The following is a 27261-nucleotide window of genomic DNA, read 5'->3' as shown; positions in this document are numbered from 1 at the left end:
GTGCAGATCACACAGCATGGCATCAGCAGCAAGCCAGCAGCTGACCAAGCAAAGAGGAGGTTAACAATAACTGTTATTTGTTTCCTGTTGTATCACCGTTTAAGAGGGGGTTTGGAGGAGCGACCGTGTCTCCTTGTGGTGCATTCAGCCCCTTTTCTCACAATGAAGAGGGCATAGTTTGTTATTAAATTAATCCCTGCTAAGAAGGCACAAAAACTTAGAGATGTGTGAGCAGCTCTTAAGATGAATGAGGTCATCCGGAGTGATATCAAGATGACATCATGTTCTCTGCATACTTGAGTGCACATCTGTTGTACATATAAATTATGGGAACTGAAACACTGTGCAGCTGGACTGTAATCGTATTTACTCTGTAAAGTGCCCTGCGATGATACATGTTAAGAATAACTCTAAAATAAACAAGAATTAAAACTTTAATAGGCACCCTCTGCAATGTGATAGTCCTACTGCATTAAAGCGCCAGGAGATTGGAGCAATCATGATCTTTGAGCAGTGTGGACATTCTTCTTTTACTGCAGGAACTCTGGGCTTCCTCGCACATGCCAGACCTGAGTAGCGAGTTAACGGGTGACTTGAAATTTGTGCTGCAATTGTGTGTGTGTGTGTGATGTGGGGGGAGCTGGGGGGTCTCTGCTTGAGTGAGTTCTAATGCACATTCCAGGGTTGTCCCCGGGCTTGTAGCCAGTGCTGTTTGGAGAGACTCCAACTCCTTTGACTCTGAATTGGATGGATGTTTAGTAAAAGGCAAGCACTAATTCCTAAAGCTAGTTTCATTATTGTAATGTCATCGCATGCATGTAATAGTTATTTCACTACACGAGAATGTAATTCATTAGGCAGATGACAATTAAAGTTTTATATTCTGGTCCACATGTGATGGTAGTGGTGAGGTCTAGTCCAACAATTATTGCACTCTTCACGTTTAAAGAGTGTTTCTTATATTCCATCGGTGGAGTCCATCACACAGCAGTATGAATGACATTCTTGCCACCTACACAGAAGACTTCCAACTGATTCAGCAGTTGTTACAAGTGACCTCGCTGGCCGAGAGCTTGGCCTGAGCTTTCACATACAAACAGTATGCAAGTGTCACAGCATGTCTCTGATCTCCAATCAAGCTCATACCATGGGGTCAAAATTACTTGAAAGTTGATCAGTATTTGTAATAAATGAGATGTTCTAAACGTGAACTTTAGAATATTTACCTTACGTTTTTTGTAAAGCATCAGTTTTAATTAAAACATAATTTCCTCACTAGGCTGCTAACTGTCTGTACCAGCCATTTGCTCTTTCATGTTTAAACATATTGCCATTTATTCAATCCTATTTATTATGAAATTGCCTTGCTCTTTGTGGACTATACGGCTTCTCCAGTAATTAAAAACTTTGAAATTTTACTCTGCTGACCTAAAACTCTTTTTTTTTGTTGCAGTTTTAATGCCTTTCTCAGACAAGGTAATAGATATTAATAAAAGCTTTCTTAAAAGGCATAAACCATTTACATTTATTACTATATGTTCTAGTTGGCCTATGCAGAATCCTTAGAAGAAAAATAATTAGATAAAATCATTGTCATGGGGTTCAGGGAAAAGCACCTCTTTCATGTAACTTAAGAGTCTGCCTTAAATTGATCATTTGTCCCTCTTGAGTAATTCCCAAACAGAGGGCATGGCCCTTTCTCTGGCAAAATACTTTCACACAAGATGGATTGCCTCTATGCCACCCCAGCTTGTTTCCAATAAGTACTTTATTGTTCTCAAGGAAAAAGAAATCCATTTGTACTTTCAGGCTCAGGCTGTCTGCATTATAATGAAGGCCCTGCATAACCAGAAGAAGCCTGATGTTCTCTGGGACAAAAGTGCCACTGTTTAATCTTAACTCCAAATCCAGTCTGCATCGCGTCAGTCTCTACAGCTCACTTGGGACGTAACAGTTAAAGCTCCTCGGGTTTGTTTCTTTTTCATATTCTGTCATATGACACCACACAGGGAATACTTTGGAAATTTGGGAGCAACAGGTGGTGGCTGCGGCCCAGTAGCTTGTGTGATAGTGGAAGAGTAAAGGTAAGTAAAGTTTGGTCTTCTGTAATACTTAAGAAAAAGTGAAATATAAACCTTCTATAATATTTAAATAGAGATGCTCCTTGGTTATTGAAATTAGATTCTGTGAAACTGAGGTTCAATGTAAAACTATCAATTCATATTTTATGATGAAAACATTCTGTAGTGAATGTGTATTAAAATATATTTGTATCGAGATCTAATAGAAATCCAGGAGGAGCCACAATCGGTGCTAATAGCAAGGCAGGAACACAACACAGAGACATTACAGACACACTCAAACAACTAACCAAACACATCTATCTATCTATCTATCTATCTATCTATCTATCTATCTATCTATCTATCTATTATATAGTGCCTTTTATATCTATCTATCGCTTCATTCATGTCTATCCATCTATCTATCTTTTATCTATCTATTATATAGTGCCTTCCATATCTATCTATCTATCTATCTATCTATCTATCTATTATATAGTGCCTTTCATATCTATCTATCTATCTATCTATCTATCTATCTATCTATCTATCTATTATATAGTGCCTTTCATATCTATCTATCTATCTATCTATCTATCTATCTATCTATCTATCTATCTATCTATCTATCTATTATATAGTGCCTTTCATATCTATCTATCTATCTATCTATCTATTATATAGTGTTGTTCACATCTATCTATTTATTATATAGTGCTTTTCATATCTATCTATCTATAGTTTCATTCACATCTGTCTATCTATCTATCTATCTATCTATCTATCTATCTATCTATCTATCTATCTATCTATCTATCTATCTATCTATTGTATAGTGTTGTTCATATCTATTTATTATATAGTGCCTTCATATCTATCTATCTATCTATCTATCTATTGTATAGTGTCGTTCACATCTCTCTATCTATTTATCTATCTATTGAGTGTCGTTCACATCTATCTATCTATTTATTAAATAGTGCCTTTCATATCTATCTATCTATCTATCTATCTATCTATCTATAGTGTTCTTCACATCTTTAAAATGAATTAAAGCACGTTGTTTCGTTTCGCAGACAAGTATATATGATACTAAACAACATGAATGACGATATCAATGTAGCCCTCCAATTTAAAGTGGACGGCAGTGACTATGTTGTTTTTGTCACATCTGAATCCATGAAATGTTTCACTTGCGGTAGAGCAGGACACAAGGCTTCACAGTGTAAAACTGGATCAATGGTATTTGCGGGTTCTCCTACTACTTTAGATGAAGAGAACACTGAAGATAGAGAGCTTGAATCTGAGAGTGGCGAATAGATTGAAAGTATGGATAAGTGTGTGACTGATATGAAGGAGTCAATGGCTGCAGCAGGTGTTGTTTGTGATCAGCCCCTTAGTACTTTGGTGACAGCGGCTCCTGAGAAGAGTCTGCTTCAATATTACAGATATAGCGACCAAGGCCGGCAGTTCAGCTGATCGCCTATCAGTCAGTTCTGAGCTCCGCGAACCAGCAGAGAGCACACCGACTGAAGTTGACGTATTGCCTGAGATCAACAGCACTGGGGTGGCGGCAGCGGCAGTTTGCTTGGGAGAAGTCACTGCGTCACTGGTCCCGGCTGTAAACGAGCCTCAGATCACTGATAAGATTGTTGAAGTGAACGCTTCTGATTATTGTCTCCTGCCAGACAGCTTATTGAAGGGGGGTGCTGAGGGGCAGAGATGTGAGAGAGCCGAGACTGACGGCGGTGGTAAGCGGCAGTGCCGCGGTGTGTGAAGGAGTAAGTGCAAGCAATGAGCACGTTAAAGTTTCCACTCCAAAAAGGAAGGAGCAATCAATGGATAGAGGACAGGCAAAGAAAAGTCTTGTGTCATCTGAGGCACATAGCAAGTGTGTGACAAACCAAAGTGACATCGCCAACGAGTTAAGGGTCAGTGTGGAGGGTGAGAGTGACATTGACACCACTCAGCATCTGCTAAGAGGCAGTTATAGTACTTGCCAGTATTAGGACGTTTTTGGTGTTTATTGATGGCAAGAAAGGAGTGAAGGTTGAAGATCATTTTCCAGATCTGCAGTTATTTCTTGTGTCTGCACAAAGAGTTATGCGTGAAGCAGTTCAGTTAGGCATGGAGCAAAAAGAGGCAACCAGATTAAAGTATGTTATCTGCAAAGTGTGCAAGTAACTGAACTCAAATGGATAATGGATTGTCTCTTTAGTCAGCTATTTGTTTGGTGTGGTGTCTTTTACTGTGGACTTCCATTGGCTTTTTTTTCCATGCAGTCACTTCACATTGGGAGTTTGAATGTTAATGGCTGTAGAGGAGGGACAAAGAGGGCTGTGGTTTTTAAATTCTTAGAACAGAAAGCATTGCATGTCAGCCTGCTCCAGGAGACTCATTCTGACCTTCAGAATGAACCAGACTGGCTATGAGAATGGGGGGTCAGGTTTTTCTTAGCCATGGTTCAAGTCTTAGTGCTGGGGTGGCTATATTGTTTTCAAAATTGGTGCAATTCCAGGTCACTGCCATCAGTGAGTTGGTGGCTGGATGATTACTAGTGGTTCAGGTCAAAGACGGAGATCAGGATCAGGATGTGGTCTATGCTCCTACCAATGGGAGAGAAAGGATTTGTTTTTTTGAATCGTTACGAAAGGTGGTCGATTCTTTTGTTAAGGGCAAGTTGGTGCTGGTGGATGGTGATTTTAATTGCACAGTTAATTACATGTTGGATCACAATGGTGTTGAACCTCATCCTGGCTCTGCTCAAGTCCTAACAGCCCTTTTAAAACGGGCCGATTACGTGAATGTAACCCTCATAAATTCCCATCAGACAGACAGTACACCTGGATAGAAATATTTCCATGGCTCGATTAGATCGTTTTTAATTTTCCCAGTTATAATCTGAACACTGTCACTTCTGCCGCTGTCTCTCCTGTTGGCTTTTCTGACCATTGTTTGGTGGGGTTGAAAGTTGTCATCCCTAAAAAGAAACCTTTTTTCAAAACTTTCTGGTTTCACTACTAGAAGATGCCCATTTTGTCAAATGTTTTGAATTATTTTGGAAGCAGTGGACTGTTACCAAATCTACATTTGATTCACACAAACAGTGGTGGGACATTTTGAAAGTTCAGATAAAGGCTTTTTGCCAACAATACACACAGGAAGTCACTCAAAAGTGCCTGCTGAACATGGAAGCCTTGGAAGAAGACATTTTGAAACTGCAGGATGCTTTACAAAAGAGATTTGATGAGGAGATTTCTTCTGCTCTAACATCTAAAAAGCGTTGCCTTGCTGATCTTTTGGATTTACATGCACAAGGGGCCCTGGTGAGGTCACGTTTTCAAAATATAAATCATTTGGATGCACCTACAAAATTTGTTTGGGGGGTTGGAGAAGAATGAAGCCCAAAGCAAACTGATTCACATGCTGCATGACGCAGAGGGGAGACTTTGCTGTTTCTTTTTATACACATTAATTTAAGGATGATTCTATTGATCATTTGGCAATGGCTGATTTTCTCAATGGACTTCCTAGGATCCCAAATGATTTTAAGCTAAAACTGGACTCTAAAATAACTTTTCAAGGAATGTCGGATTCACTCTTCCATCTAAACACAGGAAAGACTCCAGGGATTGATGGCCTTCCCATTGAGTTCTACAGACAGTTCTGGCCTTTACTGGGGGCTGACGTGCATGTAGTGTTCATGGACAGCTTCAGAGATGCTCCTTTGAGCTGCAGATGAGTGGTGGTCACTCTGCTTCCGAAAAAGGGAGATCTATGCCAAATAAAGAACTGGTGTCCCGTGTGTCTGCTCTGTACAGACTATAAGATTTTCTCCAAGACTTTGGCAAATTGTCTGAGGACTGTAATGAGTTTGGTGGTTAATTATTGTCAAGCTTACTGTGTATCTGACTGCTCAATTTTTGATAACATTTTCTACATGCGTGATGTGATTGCAGTGTCCAAAATGTATGCCGTCGATCTGGGAATTTTATCTATTGATCAGGAGAAGGCTTTTGATAGAGTTGATCACAGATATTTGCTTAACACCTTAAAATGCTTTGGGTTTGGGAAAAATTTTATCAAAATGATCAGACTCTTGTATACTAAGGTTTTTTGTATTTTAAACATTAATGGCACATTGAGTGCCCCTTTCCAGGTCAAGATATGGTAGGTAGGTATTCAACAGGAGTGCGCCTTATCAGGGATGTTGTATTCTTTGTCGATTGAGCCATTCCTTTATCAGATTATTCAGAGACTGCAGGGTGTGGATCTCCCTTCTCGCCCAATGGTCACTGTCAAATGTTTGGCCTATGCAGACGACATGTCCATATTTATCAAATCTGACCATGATTTCAATGTGGTAGTTTCGTGCCAAACAATGTTTGAAAGCATCTCCTCAGCTAAAGTCAACTGGGCTAAGAGCAATGCTCTCCTACTCAGCTCTTGGGTTGAACGTCCACTGCCAAAGCTTCCTGCAAATCTGACCTGGAACAAGAAGTGTTTTCGTTACCTTGGGGTGATGTTGGGAAGTGAAGGACTGCATGAGAGTAATTGAGGGGGCATTTTGGATCAAGTCAGTGCTCGGCTGAACAAATGGAGATGGATTGTGGCCAAACTGTCTTTTAGGGGGAGAGTAATTGTGGTGAACAATTTGGTTGCATCGATGCTTTGGCATAAATTTATGTGTGGAGATCTTCCTCCAGGGATGTTACATAAGATCCAAAAATTGTTGGTTGACTTTTTTTTGGGATGGTCTGCATTGGCTGCGACAGAGTGTGCTGTTTCTACCAGTGGAACAAGGAGGTCAGGGACTCATTGATGTGCCTTCAAAGGTTGCAGGCTTTCGACTCCTGGTAATTCAAAAGCTTTTATTTGGTTCTCACCATCTGACTTGGAGGCATTTGGCACTTTATTTCTTATTTAGAGTAGGGGATTATGAATTTGACAAGCAGCTTTTGGTAATGGAAATTAATGAAATGGATCTTTCAGTGTTACCCAAATTTTATAAGGGTGCTTTATTGACCTGGCATCTTGTTTTTAAAAAACATTTCAGTACATCAGGTTGGTTGCACAATGAACCTTTGATTTTTAACTCACTGTTCTCGTGCTCTCAACTGAGGAGTAAAAGTTCTACTGATTTATTAATTGAAATGGCATTTTAAAAATCAGCCACATATATGATAAGGCGCAATGGACATTTGTGGAGCCTTCAGTTTTGGCTTCAATGTTTGGTGTAAAGTCAGTGTGGATGATCGAGGGCTTTCTGTCTTCTATGGCCAAGGAACATCACAGACTTGTGGACTTCATCAGCACCACCAGCACAGATCTACAGGTCTGTCCTGCTGTTGATGTCAACTCCATCCCCAAAAACTCGATTATCATTGGTGTCTTTTATGTGTTTATCCAAAAAAGAACTTTATCACTATTGAATGAAAGTGATTAATTTTCTTTCCCTGAAGACAATCTTCGATTCAAAATGGAGGGAACATTTAGGTGTAGTAGGTGGGAGGATGCCAGCCTGGAGGGAGCTGTACAAGCCTCTGAGCAACAAAAGAACAGCCGACCTACAATGAAGGATTGGGCACGGCATCGTAGCCACAAACTCCTTCTTAAACAGAATCAAACTTACTGAGGATGAAAGATGTGATTTTTGTGGGCAAAGGGATAATGCTTTTCATCTGTATGCAGCATGTGTAAGATTAGGAGTTTTTTGGAAGTTTTTAACTAATTTGTGCAGAAAACTAAGATCAGATTTTAATATTGTGATATTTATTTATGGTGCCGCTTATAATATGAACAACAGGCAAAGGACACAGTTGATGAACTTTTTGCTGGGTGAAGCAAATCTAGCAATTTTAAAAAGTAGGAAAAATAAACAATGTGGGACAGGACCTGTGGACATCAACTTTCTGTTTAGGCTAAATATTCATTCGAGGATCAAACTGTAATTTGCTTACTATAAACTAATCCACAAAATGGACATTTTTGAGGATGTGTGGTGTATGAAAAGGGTACTGTGTGCTATTGAGGAGGGAGAAGTTCAATTTATAATTCATTGTTGGAAAATTGTAAAAATTCAAGTTATTTGTAGCAAGTGATACTTCGTAAAAAACATTGGGAATCGGGGCTGACTGGGCCTTAGTTTTATTTATTATGAACATAAATGAGGAAGGCACTTGGGGGAGATGAGAAAATATAAAATATTTAAATGATAACTGGGGATAATATGGATTGAGTATTTGGTATTTTTTTCTTCTTTTCATTTCTTTGTATTGGTTATTTATAATAATTTTTGTTATATGTGTACTTTTAATATATTGTTATATTTTTTGGCTCATATAGTACTTTAAAAAAATATCTATCTATCTATCTGTTATATATATAGTGCCTTTCACATCTATCTATCTATCTATCTATCTGCCATATAGTGCCTATCTATCTATCTATCTGTCTATCTATCTATCTATTATATAGTGCTTTTCACATCTATCTATCTTTTATATAGTACCTTTCATATCTATCTATCTATACTGTATATCTATCTATTATATAGTGTCTTTCACATCTATTTATTATATAATACCTTTTCTATCTATCTATCTATATATTATATAGTGCCTTTCACATCTACCTATCTATTATATAGTGTCTTTCATATCTATCTATTGTGGCGGGCGGCTGGGGGTGGTGCCCAGCCAGGACGCCCAGGAGGACCAGAGGAGAGCTGGTGCCTCCTACAAAACCATGAGGGGGCAACTACCCTGGTTGCACAGCTGGCACTTCCGCCACACAGGGATGTGTCCGTGGAGGACTGCCGGGAAGCAGCTGGAGCCCATCCGGGCTGGTATATAAGGGGCCGCCTCAACTTCATTCAGGGGCAAGTGTCGGGTGGAAGAGGACGGAGCTCAGAGAGAAGAATGGAGGCGGCCAGAAAGAAGGCACTGGAAAGAGAGGCCTGCACTTTGGGGGATCGGTGCTGGAGGCACTGGGTTGTGCACAGGACTATATTGTAGATAACTGTAAATAATAAATATGAGTGTGTTGGGTGCAAAACCATTGTCCGTCTGTTTGAGTCCGGGCCATGTTACACACTATCTATCTATTTATTATATAGTGCCTTTCACATCTATCTATCTAATATATAGTGCCTTTCACATCTACCTATCTAATATATAGTGCCTTTCACATCTATCTATCTATTTATCTATCTATCTTCTTTATGTCAGTGGTTTCTTGCTCCAACGAGAACAGGTTGTCAGCTTTCAGCTCCCCCAAAGAGAGCAGACTCTCAATGTTTAACTCTCCCAAAGAGAGAGTCGAGATGAACACAGCTAGTTTTGAAGGAAGGTGTAACCTCCAGTGTTCTCCAGTGGTCTTTTCCAGTTACAGATACAGTGCCTGCTTATTGGTGACTTATTTTGTCAGTCACAAGCAGCCAGAGTCCATTTTGTAGTTACAAGCCTATAACAAATGTACTTTTCAGGGCCCTTTTTATCTGAAGGAGCCTCGGCTGAGGTGTCAGCTCATCTCTGATTCCCAGCTCTGTTATTAGGTGAAGTGCAGGACTGACCAGAGTGTTGGTGGAGCTGCAGGTCAGCCATTCACTCAGGAATGCAGGTGGGGTGGCAGCGGGCTTTCTGCATCCTGGTAAAATCTGCTGTCTTAACAGGCCCTTTGTGTCACTAAAAGCTTAGCAACTTTGTCCTTTCAAAGGATGGCACCGGCCTTCATTAGAACACTAGTCTATTTTATGATCTCCTTAATTTACAAGTTAACCTAACATGCAAAGATGACGGTGGAAAACCTGAATAGTGAAAGGAAACTGCACACAACACATGGAGAATAATGAAAAGGATAGGGCAATCGTTCAATCCATCGACCCCCTCAGAGAATTAATAGCAATACAACGTGCAGCGTTTTAGTGTTCCTGTGAGAGCGAAGTGTAAAGTGCTTTGAGTCAAAGAGGTTGTAAAGTGTTTATTTCACAGTATAGCAAGTTTCATGTTGGAATTTTTTTTTTTTTTTGCATAGCATTGACAAATCAATAAGGACAAAAATACAAGAGTGGGAACCAGAGAAGTCACTTATCTTGCACTTTTGCTGCCATCTTGGGATTCATTTGTATTCAGAAATGGAGATAAAGGAACTGAACCAATGTGGGGCCGAACAAACCCCCTCAACGCTTTCTCCACAGAAGCCTTTACCAACATAGGTGCAACCCACTCTTTCGTCCTCAGGTTCAGTTTTGGCCTGAAATGTCTGCTGTTGTGCCATCTTTTCTTGTTACGCTGGCATCACTACTAACAGAACCAGTTCCTCGTATTCTTTGATCCTTGCTAAAATACTTCAATGAGACCTTTTGTTTAATCGTCCTTTTGCATGGCTGCTGCTTCACAGGGTTTGAACCCCCACGGGTTCTCCTCGCGTTTTTTTAGTTTTTCCTTTGGCTTAAGCCCAGTACTGCTGGCATGAGCTTCAGCCTTCTGGCCCTTGGATTAAGTGGGCTTATTCAATGGATGGATGGGTTTATTAAATGATGTTTACCAGAAGTGATGAAAAAGCATTCTAGATTTTAAAAAAACTGTCTTCTTTCTACTTTGTATAGTTTTTAATCTTAGACATTTTGGTAAAAGTGAGCCTAATAAGACATGATTTTTGTCCTTTTAGTGCATGATTGACTTCCAGTAAAGTTTGATGCTGCTGTTTTATTGTAAAAGGGACTTGATATTTCTTGTCACCGGGCCTAGACATGAGTCAAGCTGACGGAAAGGGGACCTTTAGTCATGGTTTCCTAGGAAGCAAATTCCAAAGCCGAGCTTCTAAATAAACAACGCCATGGTAATAAGGCAGCTTAGATACAAATGTTAATGGCAACTGAATTTATTTCATTAACATTTTATTGGGACTGTTATTTCCAGTGACCTTATAGAAATGAGATTTGAGCCTCTGAAAGTTTGAAGTCGAAATTACTTACATTGCATACCTTGCCTGAAATGCAAATTTGTTAGGCAGCATTTGAAAAATAAAGAGGAATATCTTACAAAAAATCCACTCTAAGTGAGTATGTCATACTCCATGCCTGCAGCCAATGGGCACCTTCGTCTTTTTGGGGCATCTTGTAGTTCATGAACCAAAGACAAAGGAGGGAAAATGAGGAGACAACGATTAGCCCCCTAATGTATTGTTGTTTCCTTACTTGCCCTAGTGAGGACCAATAGGGTCATTGTGAAGTGGAGGTACAATTCCCTTTTTTTAAATTAAATTTATTAAAAGCATGTAACATTCCATACAATCAAGTCAAACTTAACAAAACTAAAATCACCCACGATAAAGAGAGGAAGGCCAACAGCCAGAGTAAAACTTTTGCGAGTAATAAAGAGGGAAAGGAGTTTTTCTCCCCCAATATAAAAGCTTATTCTAAAATGTTATTGATCAGATCCTCACAGTTTTTAAATAAGTTTTGAACAGATCCTCTAACTGAGAATTTGACTTTTTCCAGTTTCAAATAGTATATAACGTTATCAGTTACCCACTGACTTAAAAGTGGTGTTAGAATTCTTCCAGATGAGCAAGATAAGTCTATATGCCAATAGTGAAGTAAAGGCAATTCCAGTTTGTTTGTCCTTTTCCACTTTAAGCCCCTCTGTGAGCCCACCAAACACAGCTGTCAGAGGATTAGGAGGAATTATGACACCAAGGCTGTGTGAAAAGCATCTAAAGATTTTGGTCCAGAATGATATTAATTTGGTGCAGGCCCAAAACCTGTGGCCCAGTGAGGCTAGAGCTCGATTGCAACGTTTGCAGGTTGGATCTTGCCCTGGAAACATTTTGGACTATTTTAAACAAAAGAATTAGAGACAGAGTTATATAACTGAATGCTCTGCACATGGAATTAGAATGAATTCTGTGCATGGCTGCCTTCCAATCCGTTTCTGAAATGTTGAGTAAGAGATCTCTTTTCCCTAATGTACTCTTGAATTTTTAAAAGGAAGGGGACTTTAAAAGGGTTTTATATACTATAGAAATGCTGTCTGAGTCTTCAGGACTGATCAATATTTCATGTGGAATTAAAATAGGTGGGAGGAGAAGAAAATTGGGTAGATTTTGTTTAGCAAAGTTTCTAATTTGGAGATAGTGGAAATATTGTGTTGATGGGAGACTAAATTTGGAGTGTAATTGTCCGTAGGATGCAAAGATATTATTTAAATACATGTATCTAAATAATTTAATCCCATTCGTTTTCCAAACATTAAAAACTGTGTAAGTTTGAGAGGGTGAAAAAAGGTGGTTTTCATGTAGAGGTGCCACAGATAAAATATTCTCTAACTTGAAGTGCTTCCTACAATTGTTCCACATTCTGAGTGAATGAATGACAAGTGGGTTGTTAGAATATGAACGATGACTTGTATTTACTGGGGTACAAAGCAAGGACTATAATTTAATTTCTATTGCAGACCAAGCTAGTGTATGTTCGTCTATTTGTGTCAATGTCCAGTTTTTTATAGCTTATACGTTTGCTGCCCAGTAATAAAACTGAAAATTAGGTAGTGCCATGCCAACTTCTGATTTAGGTCATTGTAGGGCTGCCCTTTGGATGTGTGGATATTTCAATTTCCAAATAAATGAGGTTATGATTGGATCTAATTTCTTAAAAAAGATTTCTTAATATATATGGGGATGTTTTGAAATAGAAACAGAAGCTTAGGAAGGATATTCATCTTGACAGTGTTAATTCTCTCCTCTAAAGTAAGATAGAGGGTAGACCATCTATGCACATCTTGTTTACGTTTTTCCATGCAGACCGTGACATTTTGTTGAAAAAGAGCTTTATATTTACCTGTGTTGTTACCCCTAGGCATTTAAACTGATCTGCTTTGATAAAAGGGAAGGTGTCCAATCTAATGTTGCGTGCTAGAGAGTTTACTAGAAAAAGCAGACTTTTTTTCAAATTAATTTTGAGTCCAGATGTCTTTTGAAATTCTGCTACTACAGTTAGGGTTACAGGCACAGAATGTTGTGAGTCTGATATATAATGTACTATATCATCTGCATATTGTGATATTTTCTGTTCAAGTCCTTCTCTGAAAATCCCCTTTATCTATGATGCATTTCGATAGTGGACAGCCAATGGCTCTATGGCTATTGCAAATAGCAGTGGTGACAGGGGGCATCCTTGTCTGGTACCGCATTCTAGTTTGAAGTAGTCTGAGTTAATGTTGTTAATACAAACCAAAGCTTCTGGACTGGTATGCAGTAGTTTGATCCATGCACATATGTTTGGGCCAAACCCAAATGTATGCAATGTGGTGAATAGGTAATCCCATCCATCCATCCATCCATTTCCTAACCCGCTGAATCCGAATACAGGGTCACGGGGGTCTGCTGGAGCCAATCCCAGCCAACACAGGGCACAAGGCAGGAACCATCAGCCATATCAAATGCTTTTTCTGCATCCAAAGATAATATGATCTCCTGAGTATTAGACTTTATAGGTGAAAATATTACATTAAACAGGCATTGAAGACTGGAATCTAAGTGTCTACATTTAATAAAAGTGGACATAAAATTCCACATAGTCAATAAATAGTCTCCAAAAAGAAAATTAAACCATACAATAATGATGTGAGGAAAACAAAGACAGTCCTATGTGTAATACATAGTTTAAACTAAAGGTCATTATCAGAATCAGTCTTCTTTTAGTCTTGTTCTCCAGTGCTCCTCACTCTCTTTCCATCTCCCAGCTCTCCCTCAACAGGTGCGAGGCATTAACAAACGTGGTCCCCTTTCCAACTCTTTCTCCCAACCACCTCCATCAGTTACCCCAGAGAGCTTCCCACAGCTCTCAATCTCCCTTACTTCCTCTCACTCATGGGGGGTTTAAGGAGTATGTGCTGATACAGAGCGTTGCTGCACCCCCAACATGACAAACCACCTCAAGATCCCAGATTGGGGTCCGAGTGCAGCCATGTGACGGGAGACACCTCAGCACCAGCTCTCACTCAGCAGGTTTAAATCCAACTCATCCTACTTGAATGGTGATACTCACATGATCCACATAATAGTAACAATATCAGTAGCTCACTGCTCAAAACATTTATTTTGTGACGCGGTATGGCTTGAACCCACAACCTGTTGATTATGAGTGAGCAGTTCTTACCGCCGTACTACCAAAGCAGTCATGACAACGAAGTACACTAACCCGATTTCTTTTTCTTCGGTTATAGTCTTGAATAAAAGTGCACTTGTTCTCTTGTACTTGTATCTTTTGTGAAAGTGCTTATTTGATATTTGGACTTCAGTCTCCACACATTATACACTTCATGTCAAAATGTTGTCGTTAGTACTAAAACATGAAAAAAAAAAATACTCTTTTTGGTATGTGTTCAACATTTCTGTCTTGCTACATTTGCATAGATCTTTGTAGACACGGAACACATATGAAATGCATATCCTCCAAATAACGATATATTATTTACACCATGGTACCTCACTCCCAGATAAACAAGGCTTGAGCTGGGAGAACTTTTTTTGTGGCAGTGGGATGATAGTATAGCAGGCTGCTTGCTGCTTCTGATGATCGACACATTTACAAAACAAAAGACGCTGATAGAGAGGTGCGAACAGATTTAAGATGGGCTGGGTTTACAAGTTTTTTTCATAGGCTTTGGTAATTCTACTGTTAACACTGTTTTCACGAATCACACAGCAAATTACATATAACAGAGACAACTTATTTCAACAGATGGCTCATCACAAACATTAACACTGCTTTCACAAATCACCAACCAAATGGCATATAACATCATTCCAACAGATGATGCATCAGAAACATTAACACTGCTTTGACAAATCACGGCATATAACAGAGACATATGCATTGCAGTTGTCATTCCAAAAGATGATGACTCACAAGCATTTGTAGTAAAATGTTTGTGATGCATCATCTGTTGAAATGACAACTACTACAAAGCATTTTATTACTACATGAAAAATGCATTGCAATAAATGGTGCACAGGAAACGTTAACGCTAAGGTCTAAATTGATTACTTAGATTTCAACCTGTCTTAGACAGGTAGCACAGTTAGTATTTACATATCGTCACAACTCATGATACATTTAATTATTTATTTATTTCCAAACTGGTTCCTCCTCCTCATGCAGTTTAGTCATGAAGGTCAACTGCATTAGATTAAAGGTTGTGACAACCAGGGGGTGCAGCAGACAGAGGAATGGAATTTTCCTCATTATGCCGATTGTTGGTTCTAAAAAGGGCTGCTGGCACCTTCAGAGCTGCTTATTCCATGCCACACAGGTCTTCAGTGGTAACACGCTGCTCCCAGGTGATTTGTCGTTTGGTAAGCTTACACATACCACTATGTTCTGCCTCACTCCTCTAACTGGGGGTCAGCGGCAACCTGTATGCCACACTATCCCACACTGTGAGCCAATCCAAGGCCAGGGTCCAAATCCGAGGCTCGCAGCTGGCCACGCAACCTGACCGATGGCCTTCAGCAACTGGGTTTGGGGGGCATCCAAAATGCTCTCAAAGTCCTGTATCTGTGCCCATCTACCTCCTGCTTTATAGCTGCTTTCTTATCCACCTGAGGAACATGCCCCTCCCAGGTCCTGACTTCACTACACTATCACTACATATATAATGTATTAGGTTATTTTAAAATGTCATACTCATTATCAATGTGATTTTGGAACAATATTATATGTGACAAATCTATACATATGCCATTTGAACAACTTCTCTGGTGGAAAAGAGAACACAAGTAAATGAAGTATCTTTCAAAGCTAAATGTTGATATCCTGCAATGATATTACAGTGTGTACCCTAAAAAAAGTGCAAATGATATCAATGGCAAATACGCAAAGCAGAACATTCATCAAATGAAAAGAACATTTCATAAATGTTGCTGTGGTACAGAGTGTGCACAGTGGGATTAATAAATGGCGGTATTGTTAGAGATAATGTTCTTTTTCTTGTTCCATTTTCCATCAGGGTTAAAGCCACAGAGCTTAAGAATCTTGCTCTCCATGTTTTCCTATTCTTAAAATATTTTATGATTCGTACAACAAGCTTCATTTTCTGGTGTTACCCAATGCCTCTGCGATGGCCTATCTTTTTGTCTCCTTTTTTTAGATCTGGAATCGGTCCAGCTTCTTCATTATGCTTGAATGAGGAGCTTCAACTCTAAACACTGACTCATGGTGAGACTCTGAGCGTGTCACTTAACTTTTCAGAGCTTTAATTGAATAAATACTTAGGGCAGCATTTTCCACCAGTGTGCTGCAGTGCAGTGGTGCACCATGAAAGCTACCCAGGTGGAAATAATAGTGTACCGCAGCTGGGTCTGAACCTGAGAAGGTCAAGCTCCGTAAGAGGTCGAGACCAGTCTGAAGTGGACAAAACTACTTGTGGAAGCTGTCATAAAAGCAACTCCGCAATGGTTATGTTGTAGACACAGCACTTAGATCACTCTGGAAGTGTCTCCTGACTGGTAGAGACCATCTACCTGGGTGTGTGGTCACCAGCAAGACTCACAGGGCTGGTGGATAGTGGGCATATGAGTTGCCTCTGCAGCAGAGAAGGGCAGGTAAAGGGATGAAGAATCTGCACCCAAGTGCTCACCGAGTGCCGTGTCTGCAAACGCAAATCTCGGTGCTGCTTGTTTACCAGCTTCTCCAGTAGTCTTGTCTCTTTGGGCAATTCAGGACTTGTATGAGATATAATGTGTTTTTGGTTAGTTGTACCTTGAGATGTTTTTGGCTTCAAAAAGTGTGCCACCACAGAAAACAAGTTGGGAAACATTGATTTAAACAATTCTACTTTTCAGTTCTTAAGTTGCCTTAATAATATATTGCAGACCAAGCTAGTGTATGTTCATCTATTTGTGTGAATGTCCAGGTTTTATAGCTTATGCGTTTGCTGCCCAGTAATAAAACTGAAAATTAGGTAGCGCCATGCCACCTTCTGATTTAGGTCGTTGTAGGGCTGCCCTTTGGATGTGTGGATATTTCGATTTCCAAATAAATGAGGTTATGATTGAATCTAATTTCTTAAAAATGATTTGTTAATGTATATGGGGATGTTTTGAAATAGAAACAGAAGCTTGGAAAAGATATTCATCTTGACAGTGTCAATTCACCCCTCTAAAGTAAGATGGAGGGTAGACCATCTATGCGCATCTTCTTTAAGTTTTTCCATGCAGAAAGCAACATTTTGTTGATATAGAGCTTTATATTTACTTGTGTTGTTTACCCCTAGGTATTTAAACTGATCTGCTTTGATAAAAGGGAAGGTGTCCAATCTAATGTTGTGTGCTACAGAGTTCACTAGAAAAAGCACACTTTTGTTCAAATTAATTCTGAGATCAGATATCTTTTGAATTTCTGCTAGTGCAGTTAGGGCAACAGGCACAGAATGTTGTGGATGTGATATATACAGTACCATATCATTTGCGTATAGTGATATTTTATGTTCTGCTAAATAAATGTATAAATTGTGTGGAAGGTATTGGTAGTCAGGGTCTTTCTCTTCATGTCATGTGATTGGATGGGTACATAATTGATTCAAACACAGAAAGCAAAGAAGGTTGCTGATTTAAATCATAGAAGGGATTCTACTCCACTGGGCCCTCGAGCAAGGCCAGTAGCCTAAAAATTTCTCTAGGGGGTGCTGAACCCCAAAGGACATGCAAAATGACAATTTTCCCCTCAGGGATTAACAAATTATATCAAATCAAATGAAAGGATTATGGTTGTTATGAACTAGAAAGTTCCTAGGCACAAAAATCCCAATAATAACTCTAAATACCCAATAGATTGTATATTGGCTGTCAAATACTGGCTAGTACAGTGCAGATAGATCAAAAATACCGTCTTTATAAATAAATAACATATTATTATTCACAAAAGTGCCCTGAAAAATGGTGAAGCTAAAAAGAGTATAAAAGAAGTTGCCTGATAAAGGCAATCCACTTTTGCTTCAGAAAGAAGTTGTTTCAGGTGATGTGACTTGTGCTGCCTGCCCCTTTCACTTTAAACATTCTCATCTTCCTGGTATGAGCTCAGCCCCTCTTCAAAATCCTGCCCAGAACATTCATGATCTAATACATCAGAAGTCTAACTCTGCACTGCCTCACAATGTGCTGTTCATCGTTTGTCTCCCTGCTACATGTCTTGAGTCTCTCTGACTCATAATCTGCTATCGACGACAGTAATAAGACAGAAGCACTGTCTGTAATGAACATATATAAATACAAATACATGATGAATAAAAGCATGTTTTGTTTGAATGCAGGTGGCACGGTGGCACAGTGGTAGCGCTGCTGCCTCGTAGTTAGGAGACCTAGGTTTGCTTCCCAGGTCCTCCCTGCATGGAGTTTGCATGTTCTCCTCGTGTCTGCGTGGGTTTCCTCCCACAGTCCAAAGACATGCAGGTTAGGTGCATTGGCGATCCTAAATTGTCCCTGGTGTGTGATTGTGTGTGGGTATGTTTGCCCTGCAGTGGGCATGCGCCCTGCCCAGGGTTTGTTTCTGCCTCGCGCCCATTGTGTTGACTGGGATTGGCTCCAGCAGACCCCCTGTGACCCTGTGTTAGTATATAGCGGGTTGGATAATGGATGGATTGTTTGAGTGCTGTTTACAAACACAGCACTTAAAATGTGCATGTAAAAAAACTAACACTTCACCACAGTCAGGGTCTTTAATGACCCTATAAAATTTAAGGTGAATAAATGATCATAATAAACAATACTATCACATTTTTGTGACTAAATTGCTGAAGATGAAATGAATGAGGCATACTGTACCTAAAGAACTGTATACACAATGCAATATGTGACCAAGTGAGATCTGTAAACATGACATAACAGGTCACAGGTCACTAGCCGCACAAGGTATGTTGGCAAGAGTTCATTTGTCTTTTCCATCTCGTTCTTCTGGACTAATTTGTCTACCTTGTCTGGATTCACAGCTGGTGCTTGCTGATTGAGTGGTGATCACCTTGTTAAGCCAGCGCACACATTCAGGTATACCAGCATGAGTTAAAACAACATTTGCACTAAAGCCATTAAAATAAATAACACTCCCCCTACTGAATGAAGAAATAACTGTCTGATGTAGGAGTTTTCCTCGCACGCCCATGTTAACTTGTTGATAGAGGATTGCCATCCCACGCACAAGCAGCCGATGACAGCAACGTCCTACACCCACACGCGATCTGTGTCTATCAGAAGTGAAAAAGAGGAAAATATTCAAAACATACAAGTTGGTGTGAGACCACTTTCAAAATAAAATTGGAACAGTGAACTAATTCATCGCTGAAGTCACACCAAACGTTTCTCTGTTTTAAGGGAGACAAGCCTACAAATTTGACAATGCTTTTCAAGGGGAGATTTTGGCAATGTTAAACTGTATACAGAGCAATTTGTTTAACCCTTAAACCGCCACATACTGGGGGGAGTTACTGCACCCCTGGACGCCAAATACTTTTGTTGCTACACTTTTTAAGTAAACATCACAATTCACAAAGAAAATGTGAAATTTTAACGGAACACATATTTTTTTCATGCAAAGAGCATCACAATTACTGCAACATGGATCATTCTACACACTGCCAATGAACTGTAAAAACTTAAAAAAAAAACTACTGCAACAATCTATTATTATATGTAGAAGGTGCAACTGACGCCATTGATGAAATTCAGTAAATCACCGACTGAGCCAACTGTGCTTGAACTGGCTGCACACAAGCACACAGAGGCCAACGCTGATGCTGGCAGGCTACTCTAGTGCAGCGGCTGAATCCCAGGGACAGTGATGCTGATTCGTTAGTGGGCTCCAGTGCTCACGAGCTGGCTGCTCAACAAATATACGGCACTGACTGTTCAGCTCCAGCCTGCCGCAAATTGCTCTGTGAAGTGACTATAGCCGGTTGAGGCGTTCAATGAATGTACGTCGCCAAATATATGTCGTTTAATATGCTCGGCTCTGGTATGCTGGCAAATTGCACTGGGGAATCAACTTTAGCCTGTTGCAGAGTTCAATGAATGTACATCACCGAATGTATGTTGCTGAATATACTCTGCTCAGGCATGCTTCCAAATTGCACTGAAAACTGACATTTAGCCGGTTGCGGCATTCAATGAATATACTTGGCTCCAGAGTGCTGGCAAATTGCACTGGGCACCAACTATAGCAGTTTAAATGTGAAGATATCTCGATGAGAACTGAACTGTCTTGAGAAATGTCCTTGAAGAATAAGTCTGTTATATTTCAATAAAGTTGGTTCACACAGGGCTGAGTTGTTTCATGCGGACAGACAGCCAGACAGACAGACATGGGCTATAACAATACCACAATAGGTTATACACAAATGCACCTAAAAATGAAATATAAAGTTAAGTTTAGAATATATAATACTCCAAGTACTTCATTAGTTATAGTAATTCGAGTCCTGATTATCAGACTGAAACTGAATCTGAAAACTCTTCCTCTGGTCAGCCTTATTAATAATGCTGTTGGTATAGTCCATGACTTTTCTCCTTTGATCAGTATATGCCTGTGCATATATAAAACACTGTACTTCTTGGTCATTATGAAGCAGAGGTGCAAATGTCTTCATGCAATTACAATTTACAATTAATTCCTTCGCTCTGTCAATATAGATCCGCAGTGCTCTCAATTAACACCTTCTTGAAAGGGTGGCAACCTGCAGAAAATAATTTTCTTTAGCCATAATTTCTCTTCTCAAATATAGCTCTGCATCCCTATTAGGTGCATATTTAAAATTAGCCCTTCTTTAAAATTCTCATCTTGTTGGTATGTCCAGCAAATAATAGGGGTGATAAGACATCAGCTCCAGGAGCACCACTGTGTAAGATAAATTCCACTCAAAAATGGCAGTCATAAACAACAAAATTCCCATATTCAGGGAACAGACTTTTTAGCATTAAAATCATGCACTGGTGTCCAAAGCATATACAGTGACATTGTGTCAAAAGCTCAATTAACATTCATTAATTTGTCTCAACTGAAAGATCCTGCCTATTGGACATGACTACAGTGTTGACCACTGGAATAATTGTGTCTTTATTGATTTCTCACATGTACCATGTATACCGTGGATGCAGAAAATATTCAGATTCAGTATTCTTCACAGATTTCACATTTTGTTGCATTGCAGCCTTGTTGCCATGTGGCAGCCTTTACAGAGGCTCTCTTTTTGTTTTTAGAACATTAGAATAATCTAGACGAGAACAGGCGATTCAGTCCAACACAGCTATACACTAATTTCTTCCAAATAAACATCAAGTTGAGTCTTACTGTCTACCACACTACTCAGCAGCTTATTTCAAGTGTCTACCATTCTTTGTGTTTTTATCAAGAATTATTAATGTTTATAATGTAATTGATGTTATTAATGTCACAATGATGCTTGCTGATGACACTGAGATCTGTAGTGAGAGTAGGGAGCAGGTCGAGGAGACCCTGGAGAGGTGGAGATATGCTCTAGAGAAGAGAGGAATGAAGGTCAGTAGGACCACCAAGACAGAATACACGTGTGTGAATGAGAGGGAGGTCAGAGGAATGGTGAGGATGCAAGGAGTAGAGTTGGAGAAGGTGGATGAGTTTAAATACTTGGGATCAACAGTACAGCATAATGGGGATTGTGGAAGAGAGGTGAAGAAGAGAGTGCAGGCATTAAGAGTGTCAGGAGTGATTTGTGATGGGTATCAGAAAGAGTTAAAGGGAAGGTCTACAGGACGGTAGTGAGACCAGCTATGTTATATGGGCTGGAGATGATGGCACTGACCAGAAAGCAGGAGACAGAGCTGGAGGTGACAGAGTTAAAGATGTTAAGATTTGCATTGGGTGTGACGAGAATGGACAGGATTAGAAATGAGGACATTAGAGAGTCAGCTCTGGCTGGATGATTTGGAGACAAAGTCATAGTGGAGAGATTGTGTTGGTTTAGACATGTGCAGAGGAGAGATGCTGAGTATATTGGGAGAAGGATGCTAAGGATAGAGCTGCCAGGGAAGAGGAAAAGAGGAAGACCTAAGGGAAGGTTTATGGATCTGGTGAGAGAGGACATGCAGGTGTTGGGTGTAACAGAACAAGATGGAGAGGACAGGAAAATATGCAAGAAGATGATCCACTGGGGCAACCCCTAATGGGGGAGAAGATAATGTAATTAATGTTATTAATTAGTAATGTAAAGATTTGGCCTCTGGCTTGTTCCAATATATTTGTGAGTGATTTTTGAAACTATGCTGAAGAGATGGCTATGTCAAAGCAGACCAATGCACTGGCACACCACAGAGCCCTCTAAGACATGCTGAGAACCTGAGAAATGTCATACGGTTTGCGTCAAAGTTCTGATGACTCTTTACATCTATAACACCTGAAAATAGGAAAGACTCTAAGGAATGGAAAGTGGGATCCATTAATCATTCCCGTATTCACCTGGTACAATACCATACAATACAATATAATTTATTTTTCTCTAGCTCAACATCACAGAAGTGCCACAATGGGCTTTAACAGGTCCTGCCTTTTGAAAGCCCCCATCCTTGACTCTCTAAGAAGACAAGGAAAAACTCCCAAAAAAACCCTTTTAGGGAAAAAAATGGAAGAAACCTTAGGAAAGGCACTTCAAAGAGGGACCCCTTTCCAAGTAGGTTGGGCGTCCAGTGGATTTCAAAAACGGGGGGCGGGGGTGAATACAAAACAAAACACAAGTAATCCTCAATACTCAATACTCAATACAATCCTCATTATTTTTTTCTCCAGCCTTTGGAGTTTTTTTTTTGTTTTTTCTGTCCACCCTGGCCATCAGACCTTACTCCTATTCTATGTTAATTAATGTTGACTTATGTTTATTTTTTATTGTGTCTTCTATTTTTCTATTCATTTTGTAAAGCACTTTGAGTTACATTTTTTTGTATGAATATGTGCTATATAAATAAATGTTGATTGATTGATTGAATACAGTGAAGTAGTGCAATAGAAATATCACAAGTACAGAGCAGAATTCAACAGGAGATAATACACTACCGTGGATGTCCGTTTGTCTGTCCAGGATTTTAAATCACCTGTAGCTCGCAAACCACTTGAATGATTGATCTGAAATATGACACACTTATACTACTTGACGTCTAGTATCCGCTTTCATGGTGATGATTGTCATTACTCTTTTTATTTTATTGTAGAATCAACTCTACAGCTGTGTGGCACATGCATACGGGCGCCGTTCTCTTCCCTATCACCTTTGTCATCATTTCCCCTACCTCTTCATATCTTAAATCATTCTTGAGACAGATTGAACCCTTAAGTGCCAGCTTAAGTGAAAAATGAAGAAAAACGTACTAAGTAATTGCAACACAAACACTGAATTAATCAGTTTTAACGCAAAAAGACACCAACAAAAGAAGCAAAGAAGCGGGCTGTTAGGGTGGAGAAAAGAACAGCTGATCAGGAAGCAGCAAGCGCATCAACATCTGAGCAAATGAATGCTAAATGTACAGAGAAAGAGGATGAAAACTAGGAATGCTCAAGTCAAGTGTATTTACTGCACATTATTGTGCAGTGCGCCATTACTGATATTACATAATACGTTTTGGAATTATTCAGAGTCCTGGAAACCTCAGCTATCAAGCTGCCTCCCCTAATGAAAAGGACCCCTCTACCCGATGATTCCTGCGATCCTCCATCAGAGATGACTTTACCTTAGGCAGACAAAACAACTTGGCAGGTGGGCAGTGGCACCAAGTGCCACATTTGAGTACCAAGAAGAGAAACAGAATAGGTGAGGATTAGTATCCAATTCTAACTATCATGTTATTTATGTTTTAGTGCTAATGACTAACAACAGAGATGCAGTCTGTACTGTTAATCATACTAGAGCACTATGATTAAACAGGCGAAAGGGCGAATATCAGGATCCAGGATAAAACTTACAGTACAAGCATGACTGGAATTGGAAGAGGTGAATATCCGGAGCAAGAATTAAAATAAAATAAAGAGGGTTCTGGGTGGCACAGTGGAGTTTGCATGTTCTCCCCGTGTCTGCGTGGGTTTCCTCCCACAGTCCAAAGACATGCAGGTTAGGTGCATTGGTGATTCTAAGTTGTCCCTAGGGTATGTGGGTGTGTGTGCACCCTGCGGTGGGCTGGTGCCCTGCCGAGGGTTTGTTTCCTGCCTTGCACCCGGTGTTGGCTGAGATTGGCTCCAGCATAGCAGGTTGAATAATGGATGGATGGATAGAAAGGGTTCTGCACTGACCTGACTTCATATAATGAGAAATGCTTTATTTCTTTCATCTAAATTGTTTGAACTGTAATATCACATAACGAGTCACGCCAAGTTCAGGTACTTTGACATTTCGGAAACTGCAGGTTAAACATCTTATTTCAGATGCTATTTTAAAGTTGAACTGCTTTAATCAGGCTAAGTTGAAAAAGTTGGGAGGGAGACTGAACATTTATTTTTTGGGGATTTTATTAAAATCAAATAACATTTCATACAAATAAGTCATGTTTTACAAAAATTTGTTCAAAACAAATCAACTCCCACCCCTGAGAAAGAGAGCTAGGCCAGCAGAGTAAAACTTTAAGCTACTAAAAATAAGTAAATAGATAAATTGATAAAGATAAATAGAGTTAAAAAGAGGGCAGAGAATCTGCTTCCTCAATTTAAAAGCTTATTCTAAAATGTTATTGATCAGATCCTGCCAGGTTTTGAAAAAGTTTTGTACAAATCCTCTAAGTGAGAATTAGATTTTTTCCAATTTCAGAAAATACAAAACATTTGTTACCCACTGACTTAAAAGAGGTGAGTTAGGATTCTTCCAGTTGAGCAAGATAAGTCTACGTGCCAATAGTGTAGTAAAGGCCATTAGTTTGTTTGTTCTTCTCCACTTTAAACCCACCTGCGAGCCCACCAAACATAGCTGTTAGTGGATTAGGAGGAATTGTGATACCAAGGCTGTCTGATAGGCATTTAAAGATTTTGGTCCAGAATGATGTTAATTTGGTACACACCGAGAACATGTGGCCCAGTGAGGCTCGAGCTCGATTGCAATGTTTCCAGGTTGTATCTCGCCCTGTAAACATTTTGGACAATTTTAAATGAGACAGATGCGCTCGATCTATAATTTTGAGTTGAATAATTCTATGCTCTGCGCATATGGAGCTCGAGTGAATTCTGCGCATGGCTACCTTCCACTCCTTTTCTGGGATGTTGAGTGAGAGATCCTTTTCCCACTGTTACTTTGTATCTTTGAAAGGGAAGGACTGTAAAATGGTTTTATAAATTACGGAAATGCTGTCTGAGTCCTCGAGACTGATCAATATTTCTTCCGGTATAGAGGTAGGTGGGAGGTGAGGGAAATTGGGCAGTTTCTGTTTAACAAATTTTGAAGGTAGTGAAAGAAATGTGTTGCTTGATAGTTAATTTCGGAGTGTAGTTGTTCATAGGATGGGAAGACGGTGTCTATGTACAGATCTCTAAGTGATTTCATCCCAAATGTTTTCCAGACATTTAAATAAAAAATATCCACAGACACATATGTGTGACACTCTCTAGCAATGACCTCCATAAAACCTGAAAGAGCCTGAGAGGATCAGAAGAGAAGAAAGGCAGAAACTCCCCAAATCCTGGTGTGCTAAGCTTGTCACATCAGACGCAAGAAGAAGACTCCATGCTGCACTCACTATATTGAGTGGTTCTGAGTACTTGTTTCATTGTGATATTTCAGTTTTTTATTTTTTTTAAATTTGCAAAAATTTCCAAACTCCCGTTTTCACTTTGTATTTCTGGGGTATTGAGTGTTGCTTGATGTTGAGGAAAAAAGGAAATGAAATTAATTTAGCACAAGGCTGCAGCGTAACGCAATCTGAAAACAGTAAAGGGATCGGAATACTTTCTGAACGCTTTGTACCAAGTGGAAAATTCCTAAGAGTGCGTTTGGCACAATGCAAACAGAATTTTCATTCCACAGGGGAAAAAGTCAGAGGCAAATATATTTGAATATGCTCCTTTTCCTCATGCGAAATCAAGTCTCTCGCTTTTCACACCCTACGCCGAGTTTTAGCCCCAATCGCAGAGAAACTACAAGCAAAAAAATGTCTGCCTGTCTTTAAAAGTGACAATCTTTGAAAAGAAAATGTTTGTTCTTTCAGGATTCTGCCTTTCACAGTTGGGTCCCATTAGAGAAGAAATCCAACCCATTTTTGTTGAACGTAAGGAAAGCCCACTGGGGTCTCTGTCAGTCCCCAGTCTTATTTCTTCGGCAGCTGAAAAGCATTAAGATAATTCTCCAGTGAAAAGTGCATCATGAAAGAGACTTACATTTCAAGCTTCATATCCATGGAGGGTTAACATCTTTTGTTATGGAGACGCGGTCATAAATTGCAAAAATCTAAGGTAAGTCCAAGGGAATTTCTACAATAGTAATTTTTGTATGTGCATCTTCATTATAGAAAACAGTAAAAGAAAGCGAATCTTATTATATGAGTTTTAAAAATAGGGAAGCTGCATAACAGTGGAATTTAAAGTTGAAGTAATGCAGCATTGACTTTTCCTTTACCTTTTACTGGCAAGTCACATTTTAGACATTCTCTGTCTTGTGGTCGGTGACTAGATAATGAAGCAGGATGGTGGCACAGTGGATAGCACCAAAATCACACATACTGCTAGTGTTTTAGAGCTGCTCCTGCTTCTCTGCCAGAAAGACTCCAGTTTCATTTTCAGCTTGGTTTCATTTTCTTCTCATATCTGAATAATTTTCATTCAACACTTGAAAAGTCAAGTTTCCTGGAAGAATTTGTGCTCTGTGAAATGGATGCTTTGTTTGCCCACAGGTTGTTTCTTGCTCTGTTCCCAATTCACCCAGGAAATCGTGACCCTATGGTGGTGTTATGGTGTGTGATGAGAGGTCCATGATGAGATGCAGTTTTTTAAAAAAATAATTACATCATGGAGCGTGCAGACCTTGATTGGGTGTAAGTGTGCACGAGAACGCGTCATTCCGGGGTTGGTTGGTGTGCTTGGTGGAACACGTACTCATGTGCAAATGTGAGCAGATCAGTCAGGTGCCTCATTCAGACCTTACAGGAGGCAGAGTATGACACCTGGACCTAATCAGACCTTATAAAATGGGCCTGCAGGGCAGGGAGGGGA

The 27261-nt window shown here is 39.7% G+C and overlaps 1 protein-coding gene across 1 annotated transcript in view; it reads left to right on the top strand.

Moving 5' to 3' along the window:
* The first annotated feature begins 1899 nt into the window (after positions 1-1899).
* Positions 1900-27261, top strand: part of LOC120530070 (cadherin-7-like) — a 139839-nt gene continuing 114477 nt past the window's right edge. The window contains exons 1-2 of the mRNA XM_039754217.1: positions 1900-2084; positions 26262-26505. The gene's annotated coding sequence lies outside the window, so the exon portion shown is untranslated. The remainder of the gene's footprint in view (positions 2085-26261; positions 26506-27261) is intronic.

The sequence above is a fragment of the Polypterus senegalus genome, chromosome 5 (assembly GCF_016835505.1).
Source record: "Polypterus senegalus isolate Bchr_013 chromosome 5, ASM1683550v1, whole genome shotgun sequence".
NCBI lineage: Eukaryota > Metazoa > Chordata > Cladistia > Polypteriformes > Polypteridae > Polypterus > Polypterus senegalus.
This window is presented reverse-complemented; position numbering and strand designations above follow the sequence as displayed.